Source organism: Molothrus ater, chromosome 6 (assembly GCF_012460135.2).
Source record: "Molothrus ater isolate BHLD 08-10-18 breed brown headed cowbird chromosome 6, BPBGC_Mater_1.1, whole genome shotgun sequence".
In the NCBI taxonomy this organism is placed as follows: Eukaryota; Metazoa; Chordata; class Aves; order Passeriformes; family Icteridae; genus Molothrus; species Molothrus ater.
The window spans coordinates 28,863,156-28,881,614 of record NC_050483.2 but is presented as its reverse complement, the minus strand read 5'-3'; the positions used below and the strand labels follow the sequence as shown (position 1 = coordinate 28,881,614).

At 43.0% G+C, this 18,459-nt stretch overlaps 1 protein-coding gene across 5 annotated transcripts in view; it reads left to right on the top strand.

The window, feature by feature from the left end:
• SUSD6 (sushi domain containing 6) overlaps positions 1–18,459 on the top strand; it is a 93,222-nt gene that overhangs the window by 62,582 nt on the left and 12,181 nt on the right. The gene's annotated exons all lie outside the window — the stretch shown is intronic.

The window sequence follows — 18,459 nt, the reverse complement described above, 5'->3', positions numbered from 1 at the left end:
TGAGAGAATGAAAATATGTATCTTGACAGTGCTAATTCTTGAACATGTATTTTAGAAATAGTTATTTGGAAATGCCTGGATCCTAGGTAAAAAGATCCATGTAATCCAGAGGTTTTGGAAAAGGGCATTCCTACATTGGTACTAATATATCCCTTTTGAGATTTTAGAAGGCTCTTGTGTGCATGCACAGAAAAAAGTGGTATTAGCTGGAGGATGTGTTGTCAAACTCCAGCTGGGTGTTCCAATCAGTAAGTAGTGATTTGGGAGGACACAAGAATTCTTAAGTTTAAATGGGACTATTAAGTATTTCATTAATACCCTGATGAAAGAATCAGATTATTTATGAGGAAGTCCATTTGGGAAGTAGGTACTTTTAACACTTCTGCCTTCTTTCCCAAACTTGAAGTACTTTCAACAGAGGCTAAGCTGTCTCTCTGTCTCTGAGCTCTCTGTCTCTTAGGATCATTGTCATCTGCTCTCCATGTCAGCTGCCAGAATGTAGCTGGTTTTGTGAGTAGCATCCCCAATACTAAGTGTGACTAAAGTAGCCTTTTCTAAGAAGTTAACAGGAAAGGCAGGGGTGGACACAGGGCAGAATAAAGGATGGTGCTGCAGGCTGTCTAACATGATATGAGTGCTGTGTAATGGAGCACAACAGTCTTTGAACAGTCTTTGGCTATAATTGGCAAGAGGAAGAAAGTTCTGACAGTGTCTGTGGGATCCTATATGGTAAGAAAGAGTAATTCCTCTGTGCTGAGCAAATTGTATGGAGGTGGAGCAGATTGGAAGGACAGAAAATTACCAGAAGTTTGAAAGAAGGGGCTGGCATTTTTATACTGTCATTGGTCCTGGTAGCTCCCTGCTGCCTGCTGAACATGGTTCTGCAGTGCCTGTTACCTTACTACTAAGACAGTGGGTTTTGTCTTATTTCCTTCCCCTAAAAACTTCAAATATCATTTTCCCCAATCATATGGAGGAGATAGGAAAACAACTGAACAAACCCAGGAAAGGTCTGGGTAAAGGAGTTCTGTCTTTAGTATCAGAATGATTTGTAATACCTGCTGCTGGTCTGTTAGGCTTCCTAGATGGTACATGGGTTCAAGACCCCATGTGTTCCTAGCAAACTTGGCCCAAGTGCTCAGGTTTGGGTTCAGAGCTCTCAGATTGCTGTATATATTGTTTCTATGTAATACCTATTCTTCCTGATTAAATGCATGTGCTGTTCTGCGAAATTTTCTATATTGCTATGAAAAAGAAATCAGTTACAGAATAGTAACTGATTGATTTAGTAAATGGACTCCTGTTTTTTCTCTGGAAGTGTATTTTACGCTCTGGATGTTCATTTATCAGCATCAAATAACTTCCCTCCATGCTGTTTTTCCCTCTAGTTCCCAGGCATGTTATTTAAGCATTCTCAAGGAGTCTGCATACACAGTTGGGAGAGTTCCCAAGTGTGTCTCTCTCTGGGGAGCAGTGGTTTTGCTATTTTTAGTATGATTTCTTCAAATCTTCCTTTTCCTTTGTGTGGGAAACTTTTACTAATTGTAAAGAGGTTGAACCTTACAGTAAATGGATCTCAAATTTGCATGGGAAGCTTTCACTCCACTACCAAGAAACTTGTCAGCACTGTCTGGGCATTTTTGCCAAACCCTCTGATAGACTGAGCTACTCTGAGCAGCTGCAGAGACATTAGAGAGTAGCCTGACACAGACATTCTACTGCTCAGAAAGAGTTGTTGTAGGGATGCTATCTGTGCACCGTTTATTTTCACTGTGTCTGAGGTCTTCATTTTTGTCTGTTGGTGAACTTCATCTGGCCACTCTTGGTGGTTTATTGCCTCTCTACTGAATTACAGTCCAGAACATGTGACGAGAGAAATTACAACATCTGCTACAGGGAGAAAGAAAAACTGCATTAACTAGTGAATATCATTAACTAGTGAACATGTAAATGAGGAAGAAAGACTTCTTAGTTCAGGAATTGATTAGCATAGCAACTGTTCAGATGTAGACCTGGTGACAGAGTGGTCTGAAGTCAGTGGCCTGCACATCTGGTTTAAACCTCATCTTCCTTTCTGGAAGGGTGCAGGGCTCCTGAAGGCCTGTGCCTTGTCTGCCAGCCTTGTGTGGGTGGCTGGTGCCTCAGAACTGAGCCTGAACTGAGCCCTCTCTTTGGGGAGTGCTGTGCAGGAAACGCTTTCTTCAGCTCCCTGGGAAAGTGACCTGGGAAAATGCATGAGGATATGGGTTGCCTTATGTGTGGAGAGATCTTGTGTTTTTCTTGAAAGTGTGAGATGATCTGCTTGTGAGCTGCATCCTCACAGAAGTGGGGCTTGCTGAGTCAGTGCCCAGGGCCTGTGCGTGTCAGATGTCAGGACTGATAGGGAGAAGCCTGGTGAGGACTGGGAAGGTGTAAGGCACGTTCAGCGACTGGTTCTGTGGGGAGAGAGAGCATAACTCTGCCCTCCCCTCTGGTGGGCTTGGGGTTTTTTTGCTAAGTTCAGGGAGTATTAGATGGGAGCACTGATACTGGGGAAGAGCTGGGATTTGGATACTTGCTTCCTACCTCGTATGTTCATGTGATGATGTGGGGGGCAGGTCTGGGTCCAGCTGTGTGAGGGTGAGGGCTCCCCAGGGTGTACTCAGCATTCCTCGGAGCTCTGGCCCCAGCTCTGAGGAAGCCGGGAGCGCTCACGAATTTTTCTCCTTTGTGCTCAGCAGAGCACTTCCTGTGGCACTCAGGCATGCTGCAACAGCTTCCTCTACTGCATTCTTCCCTAGGGAGCATCTGAAATAGGCTTTTCTGTGTAGGAACTTGAAACTGCTTTGTTCTTGCATGATTTGGGAAAGATTATGTTGTTTTTAGCTGACAGGCTATAACTTCTCCCACCGTCTTGCTTACTGTTTCCTTTCCAAAGCCTGAGTCAGGTGGTGGTTGTGAAATCTGTCTGCTAAATCAGTGTCGGTGTTGACTTAGGTAGTGGAACAGATTTTATGCTCTAGGGAATCATGAACCTATAAATAAATAAATCCTTTAAGTAATTATTTTGTGGGTTTTTTTGAATAATCTGGCTTTCCCACCTCATCATCTTTTTCAGAGGATCACAGAATTAAGCTATTCTAATGACATCTTGCAGTGTAAAATCAGCATTTCATTCTGATAGGTCTCTCTCTGATAAGATGGTTTTGCAGCTCTTGAAATCAAGTTTGAAATGTTGTCCTGCTGGATTTGACGATTTAGATAAAAAGGAGCAAGTAGCAATGTAGTGGATACTATTATTATCTACTAACATAGTAGATGTAATAATACCATTAAACATTGCTGAAATGTGCAGAAACTCTCCTCACAGTTAAATGCTTTAAAAAAGCCCCCAAATCCTATGACTTAAAGTACTCAACCAAAGAAAAACAAAACACACTTTGCGAACCCCAGCTAACACTATCTCTTTTATGGAGCTAGGTGGTTGGAACAGGAGTTAAAACTATTATCTGATGTGAGGGAATGCTGGGAGCTGAGCAGGAATTTACTTGTGTGTGTTTGGTGGAAGATGGCTGTGAGGAGGAGCAGTAAGATTTGAGAAAGGAGGAGAAAAATCTGTGAGAAGCTCAGGAGGGACTTGAAATATCTCCAACTTGATGCTGTAAATGCTGTGTGGAATTGGATAGGACAACAAACAAAATGGTCTCATGTTGTTTTGGTTCTTGTGGTAGTCAAGGAAACAGGATTTGGAGCAGCATCTGAAAATCAGCTGAATTGTCTGGAAGAACCTGGCCTGCAACACCCTCTTCTTTTCTGTAAGGTACTGTCCTAGACCTCAAGGTCTGGCTGGCAGGAAATTATAATAGTATCTGTCAGACTTGGCCTGTTGAAGTCAAGAATGATCCAAGTAAAATGTGGTCACTGAGGTGTGATTCTTGGTGCTTTACAGAACCAAAATTCAATTAAGTGTTTTCACACTGTTGTTATCCTGTGAAATGTACACTGCCCTGAGAAATACTGCTGCTTTAGCAAGAACTGCTCTGACAGGACTAATGATGCTGTAGAGATAAGATGTAGCTGAAGAAAGCCACTTGAGAATGCTGAGCAAATAAGTGCCTCAGAACAATAAATGAAACTTAATGAAATGTCACAAATAATATTAAAAAAACAGCTGGCATGCAAGAAGCAGAAGAGAGGGTAGCACTGCAAGATTTAGTGGAAAGTGTCCCTGCCCATCGCAGAGGGTTTGGAACCAGGTGATCTTCTGGGTCTCTTTCAGCCCAAACCTTCCTATGAAAAGGAACCCCATAATAAAGCATTGGGAGGATCTTTGTTTTGTTTTGTAGCTTTAACTTGGCTTTTTAATTGTTACAAAACAAAGAACCTCTCTAATTTGCAAGGGAATATTAACAAGAAGCAAAGAATATGTGCAGTCTTGTATTTCCTATTGCTAAAAGCAGTGAATTGCAGAGAAACAAGATTGAAGTTTAGTAGTCCTTGAGGAGACCTGATTTCTTTCCTGAAGATTTTGTTTTTGAAAATGGTTACACTGTAGGGTTTGGGATTGTATGTTTTATAATTTCTTCTTATATCAAATGGACAGAATGATATTTAATATTTTTCTACCTTTTTATTAGGCATCAAGGGCTACAAATGAGTTCTGTCTTGGCAGTTGCTACTTCTGATTTTTTTAAAAATTCTTATTACATGCGTTTTCAGCTGGATATTTTGCCATGCCTGTGCATTGATTCCAGTGGCTATAGTGAAACTGTCAAAGGACAAATAGTATTTCAAAGGGTGAGAGCTTCTTTTACACATCTTCTCTGAACACTTTTCTTGCCAGCTGTGGAAGGAGCTTGGTTTTTGAACAGTTTCCCAATCCTGGCTTGTTTCAGTTCAGCTGTGTTTACCTTGTGGGTGTTTGGAATGAGAAGCTACAAAGACAGAAGGGAAGAATTTATGTTTGCTGCTAGGAACGCTTTTGACAATTGCTATTTCATATCCATTGATTTGCTTAGAGATGTTGGTAGGGACTGGAAAAATGGAGATGGAAAAACAAGCACTTTGAAATAAGTACATCTTTATAGCAAGATAGTCTTCTCAAAGACGGTGGCTGATAATCTGAATTTTCTATACACCACATTTGTATGCATAATACTAAGTTGCTATTTTCTTACTGTGTACCATTTGATCCCCAGCAGACTCTGAGTTGGTGGAATGTGTGGGACTTTGCCTGTTCTGCCAGAGCTGATCATGTCTTCTGTGACTGGTAAATCAAAGTAGCAGCAGCATCCCACCAGACCTTGATGCCTCTTGCTAGTCATGCTCCAGTCACAAAGCAAGCTTACTAGTAGCTTCACTGGATTTCCTCCCTTCTTGCCAAAAAATACTCTTTAATTATTTGTATTGCCAGTAAATAGAGATTACTTACTGAGTGGGTGTTAAGTTTCAGTGCAGGTTATACAGGGTCTGACACCACCTTTCCTACTATCACCTCCCTAGCTCTTAAATTGCTCTGACACTGTTCAAGTGTTAGGCAATATAGAGAGGTGTGTCACAGCTAGCTCGTCTCAGGAGAAGAAACTTCTTACTTTTCTTTGAAGATGAGTTCTTCAGCTTCACTCTGTCTTAGAGCTTTTGAATTTGTTAGAGTTTGGATTGGGTCTATATCAGCTGTCCATTCAAGAAAGTGAAGCTCAGATTGACTGAACTTGCATAAGTGGGAGTCTGTAGCACTGGGGGCTCTGGGGAAGTATGTTTGCCATGTGCGGTACTTCTGGTACTGTGCAGTCTGACATGCCTCCCACATTGAACAGGATGACTTCAGGAGTGTTCAGGTGGGTCTGGTGGGTCTGTTGTGCTGGACTCTAGAGAAGTTGTTTGTCATGCTGAGCTTCTCTAAAGCTGGTAGGAAAGATGACTAAATACTTACAGCTAAACTAACCACATCTAGACTGAAAATATGACTGTGCTCAAGAGAGGCTTTCCAGTGAGACAAGGATAATAAGTCTTTGCAGTTCTGCCCAATCAGTGGTAAATTATCTGAGTGCTTGTTTTGACAAGTCCCGTGATACAGATGAGTCATTCTTAAAGGATAAACACATCTGCCCAGATGTGTTAGATTAGATTCTGTTATGTTGAGTGGTCCTGAGCAGAGCCAAAAGCCAGAAGAGAAATAGCATGGCAGAATGAAAAAGGACTCTCCTCTGTGTGTTGGTGTATCAGATTGGAGTTTCAGGATCACTGTCCTTACCCACCTTTCCCTAGCAAATCTGTCAGTAGATGAATTGCATAGGAAAACTTCAGTAACCCAGGGCTCTGAGCTTCTCAGTTTGATTTCCACACAGATGAAGGTGGAACAACATTGAGTGCACAATGCTCTCCTGTGCACAAGCCATTACTAGATCAGCCTTGGCCAAACTTCCAAATCAGTACATTTTGGATAGGCTGAGTCAGAGGGAACAGCTGCTGCTGCTGAAAGGATGAAAAATGAATCAGTTGCAAAACGTTCATTAGTGAACGAAAGAGGCCTACCAGGGCAGTGACTTGGCTAAGTGTATCTAAACTCAGAAATTATTACTTCAGATTCCCATGTCCCCTTGGACTTTAGGACTGCCTCATGAGCAGACTTACGACTGTGCATTGATCTTTGTCAAGAGTAACCCATAACAGAACGGGGATTAGAAGGTGGGCGTGAACTGGCCTCTAGGGTAAGGGGAAGCCAATTGTGATGGTGGTGATCTGCCTGAGTTCCACCTCATGGTGGACAGGGAGCAGTGGACTCCTACTGCTGTTGGCGTTACCAAGTCATATGTGTCATCCTGAGCTTGAGTGGCCATGCTGGAGTCCACAACAGGGACATATTTTGGGAAACTCTCATAGCAAGAACTTCTAAGGCCTTTTTGGGAAAAGAAGCCTGACTGCTGTACTAGGCTGAAGTTTCAAGAGTGGAAGTTTTGTAGCCATATGGAAATCCATAAGCAAGTTAAGTTTCCTGAGGCATTGCTAAATTGAGGGCCTTGTGTCACTTGCTGGTAGAGACAAGTTTTGCTCTGCTGTGTCTTTAAGGTGTGTTTCCCTGGTGTCCTCACCAAGTGTCAATAGAGGGACTGTATTCATTCAGTCAGGTCTTCACAGACCAGTCGCCTGTGTCCTAAATCAGCATGACTATCATGTTATGCTGAAGAGCATAGTTACGCTTTTTCCTGTACTGTCTCATTGTTCTTACTGAAGCTCGAAATGTCTTTCATTACACCAGAGTCCCATAGTGTGTGTCAGGCTTTTATCCTTAAAAAAAACCCGCCTTAGGGTATTGCTATATCCAAACTGAAAGCCCACTTAGGAACAGACAAGGAAACAGTGGGGTATATGTGCAGGTTACCCCTGAACTGAGACCAGTTTTTAGTTTTGGAAGTTTTGAGAAACAGGTAAGCAGAGGTAAGGTAAGATGACAAATCAAAGCTGTATGAAGTAAGTTCCTGCACAGCTGTCTGTTTCTTTTTTGTAAGACCATCGACTTATTTTGACAATTCTTATTATTTTTAAATAATCTCCTCTTTGTTGCAATATAAAAGAAAATCTAGAAATGGAAGAGCCCTCTCTTAGGAGCCCACAAGGCTACTGGATTTTGGGTTCAAAAGCAGAATCTGGAACCTTTCGATTATACAAAGTGTTTTTACAGCACTTGCTTAATTTCCTTCTTGGAACATGTGAAAATAATTATAGGGTGATTGGAAGAAGGCACAGGGAGGCTGGAAGCAGCCTTAGAAAACAAAAGCAAATGAAATGTGGCCACTTGGAAAGCTGCACTATGCCCATGAGTGAGAGCAAGTTTCTGTATTAAACGGGCTTTTCTGCAGCCACTGTACTGCTGACTCCAACTGCAGCCCAGATGCAAATTGTTTATACTGTCCTGGCAGTGTGGGATGTTGTAAAGTACTGGTCAGCTGCTCTTCATCTTTATGGGACATAAGTAAGCTTCACAAGCTTCCACACACACCATCAATAACTTTAATTTATTTGTGTGTGTGTACAGCAGTAAGATTACTGTATCAGAAGATCTTAGAAGTACTTCTCCAGTTGTTCCCGGTTTGCTTCCTCCTCCTTTTTAATGTTTCCAGAATTAATTTATCATCCAGGCTTTGTTTAGAAGCACCTGGTTTTTTGTCTTATGATTTGGTATTATCCTGATGTCTTATGATTTGGTGTTATCCTGATGCCCAGAATGCCTGGCACGGATGAGAGCCCTGCTGCAGCCAGCCCTGTGCGAACATAACACAGAGCTAACTCTGAAAAACTGGGCAGCATCAGTCTCGGAGCCTGTCAGGCTGAATCACTCGGGAATGTCTCTGAGGGGACCACATTGCAGGTGGGCTTATTACAGGGAAAATAATGCAGTTGTCACAGTGAGTAGCACTCTTCTAGGGAGGCAGATGTGCTGCTGGAATGCAGTTGTGTTTGGTTGCTGCTTTCATTGCAGAAATCTTCCTTTTGCATATGTGGTTTTTGTTAGACCTGGAATTTGCATCTTGATTTTCCAATTACCGAGCATACAGCAAAGTCTGTCCTGTTTTGAGGGGGGAAAGAAACTTGAAAGGCATAACATTTATTTTTTCTGCCAAAATATCAGTGACACTGGGAGTTCTTTAACCTGAAGCAAGGCTTTCTAAGGGGCAGAGAGAAGTATGTTTTATATCCAGACAATTTGTAGCACTGTAGAAGTACCAGTGGCAGCTTCATATAGCCTAAACATTTTGACTCTTGTAGAATGTAAATATAATTTGCATTTTAGTGTAAGCTTTGATGCTAATGGTTTTCTTTTTAGGGGATAGATAAACTACTGGGGGTAAAAAAAAAATCATATTTCTAATAGAAAGACAGACAAGACCCGTAATTAATGTTGCACTAGCAGGTTTCCTCTGTGGTTGGCTAATCACAGCTGAGTGTTAATAAGCATAGAGTTTTTTTAAATACTGTTGTAACGTGTTAATTAAGATAATTCGTCTCCATGTGTCTCTTGAGTTACCAGATGGCGACTGCATTGGTGGAAGGCTGCAATTAGAGTCTTTTCTTTCTTGCTTTTTCTTCCCCTGCCCTAAGGGGAAAAAAAGAAAGAACGAAAAGGGGAAAAAAATGCAGCTTTACTGTGTATGGGATGGCTGTGAGGGGTGCCTGTTACTGTACACATTTTAAGTGCTTGTGTCTAATTATATAAATGCACAGCTATATGATTATATATACAAATCTCTTTGCTTTGGTTCTTCTCATTTACCCACATTATGGCATAAAAAAAAATAAGCCTCCTTTTCAGAGTATGCCCTTGCTGGGGAAACTGTAATTTCCCTGTGAAGACTCCGGCCCTGCTCAGTTTGGCCTTCTGTCTGTGACTTCAGAATAAGCAGCATCTGGAGCCAGTAAAGACAGAGAGCTTATTTTTCAGTGGACTTGGCCCCTGCTTAATACACAGAACCCAAAAGAGGGTTATGTTTTGCAGTGTGTTTTAGGAAGGCTTAAAATATTTTAGGGGCAGGGTCAGTGAGAAGTGTGTGCACTTACAATAGAGGCCTTTTATTGACTTCTGCCTCCTCTAAGTTAAATATAAAGAGGTCCTTTAGCCTCAGCTGTTGTGACTAGGCCCCAGCAGCAGCTGCTGTATCAGGTTTGCCCCTTTGGGAAATGACCCATCTGCTGTAGAAAGCCAGAGTGCTGAAAAGGAGAAGATTCAAAATCTGTTCTCCTGATTCCAATCCCTATCTCCTCGCCAGAAATTACAGACCAGTGGAAAACCTGGGCATCTGATAATCTGTGTTTACAGAGTAAATCCTGTCTCTGGCTAGAAGCACACCAAGTTGTCAACTCTTGCCAGCTGGCAGAGGATGGCTTCAGTCTGGGTCCCTTTTCACATGTTCTATCTGCAGCTACTGTGTTTGTGTAGTTAAAACACACAGACTAGTACACTGGTGGGCAGGAAACAAAAAAAAACCCACTAATACCTCGAGCTACCTGGAAGGGGAACAAAGCATGCTTCACCTCCACCAGGAGAGACCCTCTTGTCCTCTGGGGAAAAGGCTTTCTAATCACTGCAGCACACATTTGTGTTGGAATTTCATTGTGTGGGCTAAAAATGCTCTGAAGATGCTGGAGGAGGATAAAATCTCAAATATTATTCCCAGATCAGGTCATTGTGCTTCTTGGAGCCAGCCTGCCAAGAGAAACCCTGGTGTAAAGCTCTTTGAGTTCAGCACAAACCTGCTGTTAAAAGCAGTGACGTTTGTCCCTGAAATACTTGATGAGCAATTTCCTAGCCTGATATTAATCCAGGCTCTCTGCCTGGGAAGGACAATGCAGGAGCAGAGGGTGCATAGTGGGAAGCTGCTGTGCTGAAAGCTTTTGAGTGCATCCAGGCAAGCATGGTTAGTTGGAAACCTGGAGGTATTTAGCATTCAGAAATGGAACTGGCACTCTTGTTGGAAAATGTGGGTGGGGGTGACTGCTTTTCAATCTACCACTAAAGCACATCCCCTTGTTACTGCTTTCTCAACAGGAAGGAAGGTGTGGGTGGGGAGCAGCAGTGCTGTTGATCAAAGCTTATCTAGGTGCTTTTTCTCTCCAGACCAACTGCCTCGGAAGTGTTTCTTTGGTAAAAGATGGTGTTTAGTTGACATAGCTAGTCTAAAAGGGGTATGAAATTGTAACAGACTTGCTTCTTACTAAAACTGAAGAGCTGCTGAGGGAAGGGCTGCCAAAAGTGGCTTCTGCTGTTTATAGGCTGGTTTGTGTGTGCAAGGGAGGAAAGGAAAAAACAAGGATATTGCTTCTCTAGATTTCACACTGAAAGCGAAGCTGGCTAGTCATCTTCCTCCATCATCTCCCTTCCTGCAGAAGGCTCCTGGAGCCAAACCAGTCCTGTCTCGGGCAGAAGGAAATCTTGTGTGACTGAAGGCCCTGGTTTAAGAAGAAAAATTCCTTACTGAAAAAGAAGCTTGTGGAATGTTTTTCTTCTTCAGTCAGCCTGTTTTCCCCTGTTCCCCCAGAGAATGACACAGCAGGAGATTTGGGTTAGAGGTACATGACAAGTAGTTGTGTGTTCTTTGAATAAAATAGGTGTGTATATATATATATATAAATCTTTTGTCTTCTCAAGGCAGGAAACCACCTTTTGCCTAGATTCTGCAGAGCAGAGGGGATAAAGCAGCTAACTTGGACAGTGAATTTCCCATCCAATAGTTCCAAAGGGCTTATAAAATAAGGGCTTGTTGTTGAAAATGGCACATATTCCAGTTGCATGTATGCCTTTAGTTTTGGTACTACATTTCATGTTTTTTTCTCTCAGTAGGTGCATAGTGGGGTTTGAGTTCATCATATCCTATGTAAGGATCTGTCCTACCTTAGGAAATGTGGAAGTGTTTGAGACAATGTCTTCCCTGAGAGAAAAAGTTACACTAAAAAACAAGAAAAACCCCCAGACCTCAACAAACTTACCAAAACAAAACCAAAGAAGACCCAAACCTAACAAATTTAATTAAAGTTACTTGCAGTGTGTTCTGTTAGGTGTAACCTGAAGCACTGGAAATTGTCTGCAGCTTGTGGCTGTGGCTGACTACCCTGCAGTGTGGCTAAGGACAGCACTGCTGCTGTTATCTGGTTGGATCACATTCATGCTTCTCTGAGTACTGGTGACAGAAGTTAGGAGTATATCCAAGAAATGGGCAAAGGGGAGGAGTAAATCCGTTCTTTTTTGGCTTACTAAACAACCAGGAGATTAGCAGAGAGGTCAGGTAGCACCCTGCTGGCAAGAACTGAAACTCTGCAAGGAGAGAAAAAAAGATCTCTTCTATTAGCAAATATGACCAGAGCTCTTGTTAGGAAGCAGCTGAATGTATTTGCTGAGGCCAAACCAATGTTCAGTGTCACCCCTGAGTGGGATCCATGGGCAGCACTCTGCTAGAATTGCCAGGCCCTATAGAAGCTGAAGTGAGCATTCTTGCTGCTCCCTGGCTTGCACTTCTAGCCTGCTGACTGCATCAGGCTGTTATGTTTTTATTGTGGAAAAGCATTGTGTAAAAAAAAGATGAAGCCCTGTGTATGAATTTGCATGCAAATAGCAATTGATAAAAACCCCACTATTGCTGCAAGCCCATCCAGGGCACTAACTGGAAAAGAGCTGTGAATCTGGCTCTGTTGTTTTCAGCATGGTGTTAAACCTGAACCTCAGGTCTGAGATGCTGAAATTGCACAGCCTCTGCAGAAGGCTTCAGATGGAATTAGTTTTTCAGAGCACCCATTTAGCTGTGGCAAGACCCAGATTGAAGGTGGGAGTAGAGAGGGAGGGTTTCTCCCTTAGAGTTTGGGGTTGTTTGGAAGTTCCTTGCCAGAAATTAGCAATAGCTTTTGCAGTTCCCTCAGCTATATTGAGGTGATGAACACACAAATTATCCATGTTGAAAATTGAAGTCTCTGTAGCAGGGACAAGTAACTGGAAGATGGGGATATCTTGTGTTTATTTTGGGTGCTTTTCTAGATATGCTGTTTTTAAGGCTGGTGGCAAGTCCTGTCCGAAAGAATAAAGATGACAATGTTTTGGAGAACTGGAGACTTGGACAGAGAAGTTCTCCTTGCCACTGTGGAGTGTGCTGAAACACAACTTGTAAGAGGGTGAACAGGAAATGACTGTGACCAGGAGGAAACCTGCCCATGTGACAGGAGACAGAAGAGACAAAAAGGTGGCAGGCCTTGAGGCAAGCCAATGTTTTCTGAGCTATTCCACAGAAATCCTACTGTAGGGCAATCAAAGTAGTACAAGAAAGTTAGGATCAGGCTTCAGAGGAAACAGCATGAAAGCAATGGCATGGCCTCTAGCACTGGGACAATTTAATTGGGTGCTTCTGTGTTCTGCTTCACAGAGATGTTTGCTCACCAGGTTAGACCTGCTGACATGAGACATCAGGACAAGTTTAACCAGACTAGCCAGGGGAATATTTATCTTGATTAGGAGGGTGTTTTTTGTTTGTAGGATGTTTTTCTTCTGTCTTGATAGTATCTGTTAAATGGAGTAAATGTTGTAGATGAAGAAAGAGAAGTACTGACCTTAGCATCTTCCATTTCTAGTTTCCACATCACACAAAAATTGTGCTATGTCTAAAAGGCCAGGAGGTGTTAACAGTATCCAAGCAGGCACACGCTGAGGGCATCCAGCAGAGCAGTTGTACACACAAATGGCTTCCAAAGTGCTTCAGCATAGACCTATAAGGCTCCTCTGCCACTGCTCTGAGGGTAGGCAAACCTGCTAGAGCACTTGTGTGGTCACTGAGGATTTACCTGAGGCTGGGTCCAGCTTCCTTTTGAAGTTGCCAGGATTTGGGCCTGACTCATGTAAAGAGCAACTTTATTTTGTCTAAACTGTTCCTGTCCTAGTTTTAGTGACCTTTGTGCCCTGCTGTGGAGAAGAAGAACTATTACTGAATGTTCAGTATAAAACAATTGTCTGTAAGGTGAGCAATGCCGTGGCGTGTTCTCCCTCAGTTACAAACTTACAGTTATGCACTCTGGCAGATCATGGTTAGAAGGGATTTTTTTGTTTGCTTCCTTGGTTTATTGGTTGGTTGGAGTGTATTTTTGTTTAGTTGTTTGTTTGGATTTTGTTTTTTTTTTCTCATAAAACTGCATTCTTTTAAGGAGAACTGGGTTTTCATCTCTGTATAGTCAGATGGCCCAGTAAAACAGGTTAGTGACTGAAAAACAGTTCAGCTTGGTGCAGAAAAGAGGGGTGTAAGACCCCTCGTAGAGTCCATGAATCTTACTGACTGAAGAAAATAAAGAGACAGTGCCAAGCAAATTAGACTGTAGAGAGGTCTTAGACTTCTATGTGGCGTTATGCCTGTGCAAAGAAGGTTAATACTGGGGAGCTTTTATAATTCTGTGACAATTATCCAGTCAGATTGAAGTATGATTTAATCTTTCTTTGTATGTGTGAGTGGAGTGTATTGTTCTTTGTGCTTGCCACAACAGGCTCATCCTGCTTGAGCTTTGTAAATCTTCTGCTTATCTGTGAATTTCACTCTCAGTGATCAAGGCTCAACTGTGCTTCTGTGGTTTATGTTCTGAGCACTTAAACCTCTCACTTCTGTGTCAGCACAGAACAGACCATATGCTTCCATCTGTGGCATGATATCTGACCATGGCTCGGGTTTGTGTCTTTGTTACATTATGCTGGAGATGCTTTTAGTTCTGCATCAGGTTTGGATTCAGGACCACTGCTCAGCTCCAGCTCAGCCAGGACATGAAAGAACCATTTCATCCTTTGGTGATTAGATGAATCAATTTGGCCAACTGACATCTCTTACTGTCTCTTCTAAAAGAAGCTGGATTCCAGCTCCTCACAGCTGTCTGTGAATCTGGTGGAAGAGGAAGCAAGTGAGGATTGCTGCTTAAAGGAGAGCCATGGAAAAGGAAGCTGGTGAAAGTACAATGTGATGTTGCTGTTGCTGCAACAAAAAAGGAGGTTCCTTGGTGTTTTGGTGGTTATTGCCAAGCTGGTAACAGCTATTCAAAGAACATCAGAGCAGTTAGCCCTCCTTGAAGGAGGACAGTATTTTTTCATGTGACCAAAACAGAAAAATATGGTTCTTATAAATGATTTGGTGGGATGCTGGGTGGAGGTACATACTGGCTTAATATTTTTTCATTTACATATTTAAAAACTGTATATTAAATACCTAGTGGTTTGGAATGGCATTTACAGAAGCTCCAATGCATAACTTAATTTCTGCCTGTCAATCTGGAAATGACAATTTCTTTACCTGTGAATGGAGTTCAATGATGTTCTAAGTCTTTGGATTTCTGTTTCCTTTCTGTTTTCCAGCAGCATATGCTGGCAGAGAACCAGCTCTCTCAGGAGATGTCATAAGCTTCAGTACCTCCTAGAAACAGGGCCTTTGGGAGTATTTGCTCCCTTTGTACAAAGTGGAGAAATGCTTAAAACCTATTTCTGTGTATACTGAAAGCTTGATGAATCAAGATCCTGGCAATAGCTATGTGAGCCTAGAATGTCAGTAACTTCCTAGGAAGTTGGTGACTTCTGTAACTTGGCTCTCTTACTCTTCCCTCCCCGGCATGAACATTTGTCTTAAGATGTCTCACAAGCCTTGGGGTACTTCCAAAAAGACGTGTTTCAGGGAAATTCCTGCATGTATCTTTCTGTTCCCAGCAGTGAACCATCCTGACAGAGCCGTGCTCCAGAGCGGTAATACACAGTTCACACAGGCAGCCCCAGCCCCTTCTGGCTGCTGACCACAGCCAGGCACAGGCTGCTCTGGGTCTGCCTTCTGGCAGCAGTTGGTACCCAGCTTTTTTCATCCCTGAAGTGTCAGCGCTGTATTCTGTGGACAGCAGTAAATGGGATGCTCTGCCTGGTTCTGTATTGCTGTGAACATACCAGTGCTGCAAGCTTGGGCATAAGCTTTGCTGCTGGAGACATAAAGGATGGTGCAGAATCAAACTTGTACTTTGTCTTCTGTTAGCCCCAGTTTAGAGTGCACATATGGAGGCAGTTGAAGAAACCTGTTATGGAGAATGTGAAAGCTGAGGGCAGTGAAAGCTTAGGAAACAGGTTGCTGCATTGTCTGTCCAGGCATTCTGGATGCCTCTGTTATGCTGGACTGGTCCCTGGTTTGCAGAGGTGCTGCATTCTGTCAGAGATGCCAGGGACAGAGAGCTGGTCTAGCAGGGAGCAGAGGTATTTGACTTTCTCAGTTTTTCAGATACCACCAGTCCATCATTTTACCCACCCAAGCCTTGCCTTCAGCAATTTTCAGTGCCATTAACACTGTCTAGTAGACCTCCCCAGAGCTGCAGGCTCTGAGCAGCTTTGTTCCCCTGAGGCTGCCTTGCAAAGGACAGTCCAGGATCAGCTCAATCATGTGGAGGGTGTTGATGTTCTGGCTGCCTAATCCATACCTTTTTCATCTATTTCCCAACACACAGGCAGTCTTCTTCCATCACAGTGAACGTGACATTTTAAAATACTTGTGCACTCCTGGATGCTGTGATGACAAATGAAGTTTGGGGGTAGAGGGAAGGGGAGGTGGTTGATTCTGTAATCCCTTCCCTGAGAATAGGACAAGTCAGGCATAACTGCCTGAACACTTACCAGCTGCTTCTCTCCTTTCCTGTCAAATGGTCTGTGGCAGTGAGGAGGAACCCAGTTTGCAGTTCAATAGCTGTGCATCTCCTGAAGACCAGATCAGGGTTCTGCAGGTGCCTGATGTGGTGGTGTTTCCAAGCCTTTGAGAGTGCTATTGCAAAGTAAATGAGTGCCTGTTCTTTGTTGGCTGGCTGATTTTTGTACGTAACTGAGAAATCTCATCAGTGTAGGTGGCACTTCATGATAGAAGGGGAACCAACAGTGAGCTGCTTCTGTGTGCAGAAGGGCTCCTAGTGCAGTGGCCAGGCTCAGCTCATGGGCATAGCTCAGGAGAAAAGGGAACTGTGGGACTGAGCTCTTCGCTGCAGTGAGCAGAAAGATGCTGTGCACGACTCCCAAGCAATTCCAGGTACCTGCTGTGGTATAAAAAGCTGTAGGGAAGCTGTCCTGTCTGCTCTTGAGTTTTGGCAACTGCTGTGGTGGTGCTGTCTTTTACCCACAGCTCTCCACCTGTGCCAGGAGAGGTACCTGCTAAACTGCTAAAAATGTCTCTGGTGCTCAGATGGTTTTGCAATTTTTAGCACAAAAACCTCTCCTGGACTGCAGATGGACCAGAGCATTTGTCTATGTGCTTGAATGTGAAATGTGCCACTAATATGTTGCTTTGCTATGATCCCAGCTGCCCTGAGATGTTTCACAGGTTCACAGTGAAAGGAAGTTCAGCCTCATAATGTGCAGGATTAAAACACTGGTTACAAAATTATTGCAGAAAGAAAAGATGAACAGCACAGAAGAGGTAACAGTTAAAACTCATGAGGCACAGGACAGTGGCTTCTCTGAAGCTTATTTAAGAATAAATCTCAAGAACAAAGTCCTCTTGAAAAGCTGCTGCTTAGACCCCTGTTAACCTTTTCTGAAGAAGTAAATTGAATTGCAGTTATAAAGCTGGCAGAACCCATACCCAGAGCATTTTTGGCTTCAGTCAGCACTTCATCTCAGGGTTTATTGACATTTGCAAGCACTACCTGTGCTGCATTCTCACACGTGTTTAGGTTCAAGAGTTGTTTGCACTAAGGCAATGTGGCAAATTTTTCCACAGAGAATGAATCTTGAGTTTTCTTTCGCTTCTTAAATCTTACTAAAAATCCAATTTCTTGAACTTTGCCCAGCTGTTTCTTGCTGTTTGTCCCACAGTAAGTGGGTCACATTAGAGGCAGAACAGGGGAGAATGTGTGCTCTGGGGTTTAAGGACAGGCCTGGGTCACCATGCTCTGATGGAACACCCTGGGTGGGTTGACTGATTTTCCATGCCCCAGAATGTCTCCAGAGGGATCTGTGATGTATTTTCTTTTATGAAGTCTGGGAAGCTGATGTGAATTTTAAGAGAAAAATCTGGATTTCTCCATCTTTCAGCCAGGCAGATACATGTCAGTGGAAGTTATTGGTGCTGTTCTGAAGGGTCATTGTGACCTGTGAGAAGAGAGGAAGTTCTGAGCAAGACAAATATCCTGTTTTCAGTGCAGTTTCCTCAATTTTGGTTTGTTTTTATTTGAATGGCTGTTGAAAATTCTGCAAGAAAAGTTCTGGTATGTGCCAGATACCACATGGGCCTATACCCACTAGTCAGGGTAATGGAGGTGCAAAAAGGAATGTGAAGCACTTTTAACACTCATACAGCACTTCTAACACTCAAACAGAGGGTTTTTTTAAGAAATGTTTTCCTAATACATCGAATTCCTTTTTAAAAGTAGACTAGAACATTTGGTCCTAGGAGAAGTCCCCTTGAGATGATCAAGTCCAACCTTTGATAGAACACCACCATGTAACTAAACCATAGCACTAAGTGCCCTGTCCAGTGGTTTCTTGAGCTTTTCCAGGGATGGTTACTTCACCATCCCATGTGCAGCCTGTTTCAATGCCTGACCACCCTTTCAGTGAAGAAGTTCATCCTACTGCAACAAAGCTCTGTTGCCAATCTTGTTGGTGGCATATCTATGTAAAATAGTCAAAATCTGTGTGCTTTTACAGGCTTGTAGGTTGCCTTATGATGAGGCAAGTCTGCACCTTGGCACTGTGTAGCCATAGTACAGAGGGGTTTTTGCATTCCTCATTCCTTTCAACAGGTCTGACACTCTTCCGCTGCCAGACGAATAGGAAAGCCTGGTTGTTAGGTTCACCCCAGTCTCTAGTGAAACAGCTGTGGGGAGAAGATAGCAGTAAGGATTTCCTGGGCCTCTCTCATGCAGAATCTGTGTTGTGTCACTGTTCAAGAATATCACCAGTATGGTGCCTGCCAGTTGGACTGTACTACTGGGATAACAAGCAGTATTTATCAATCA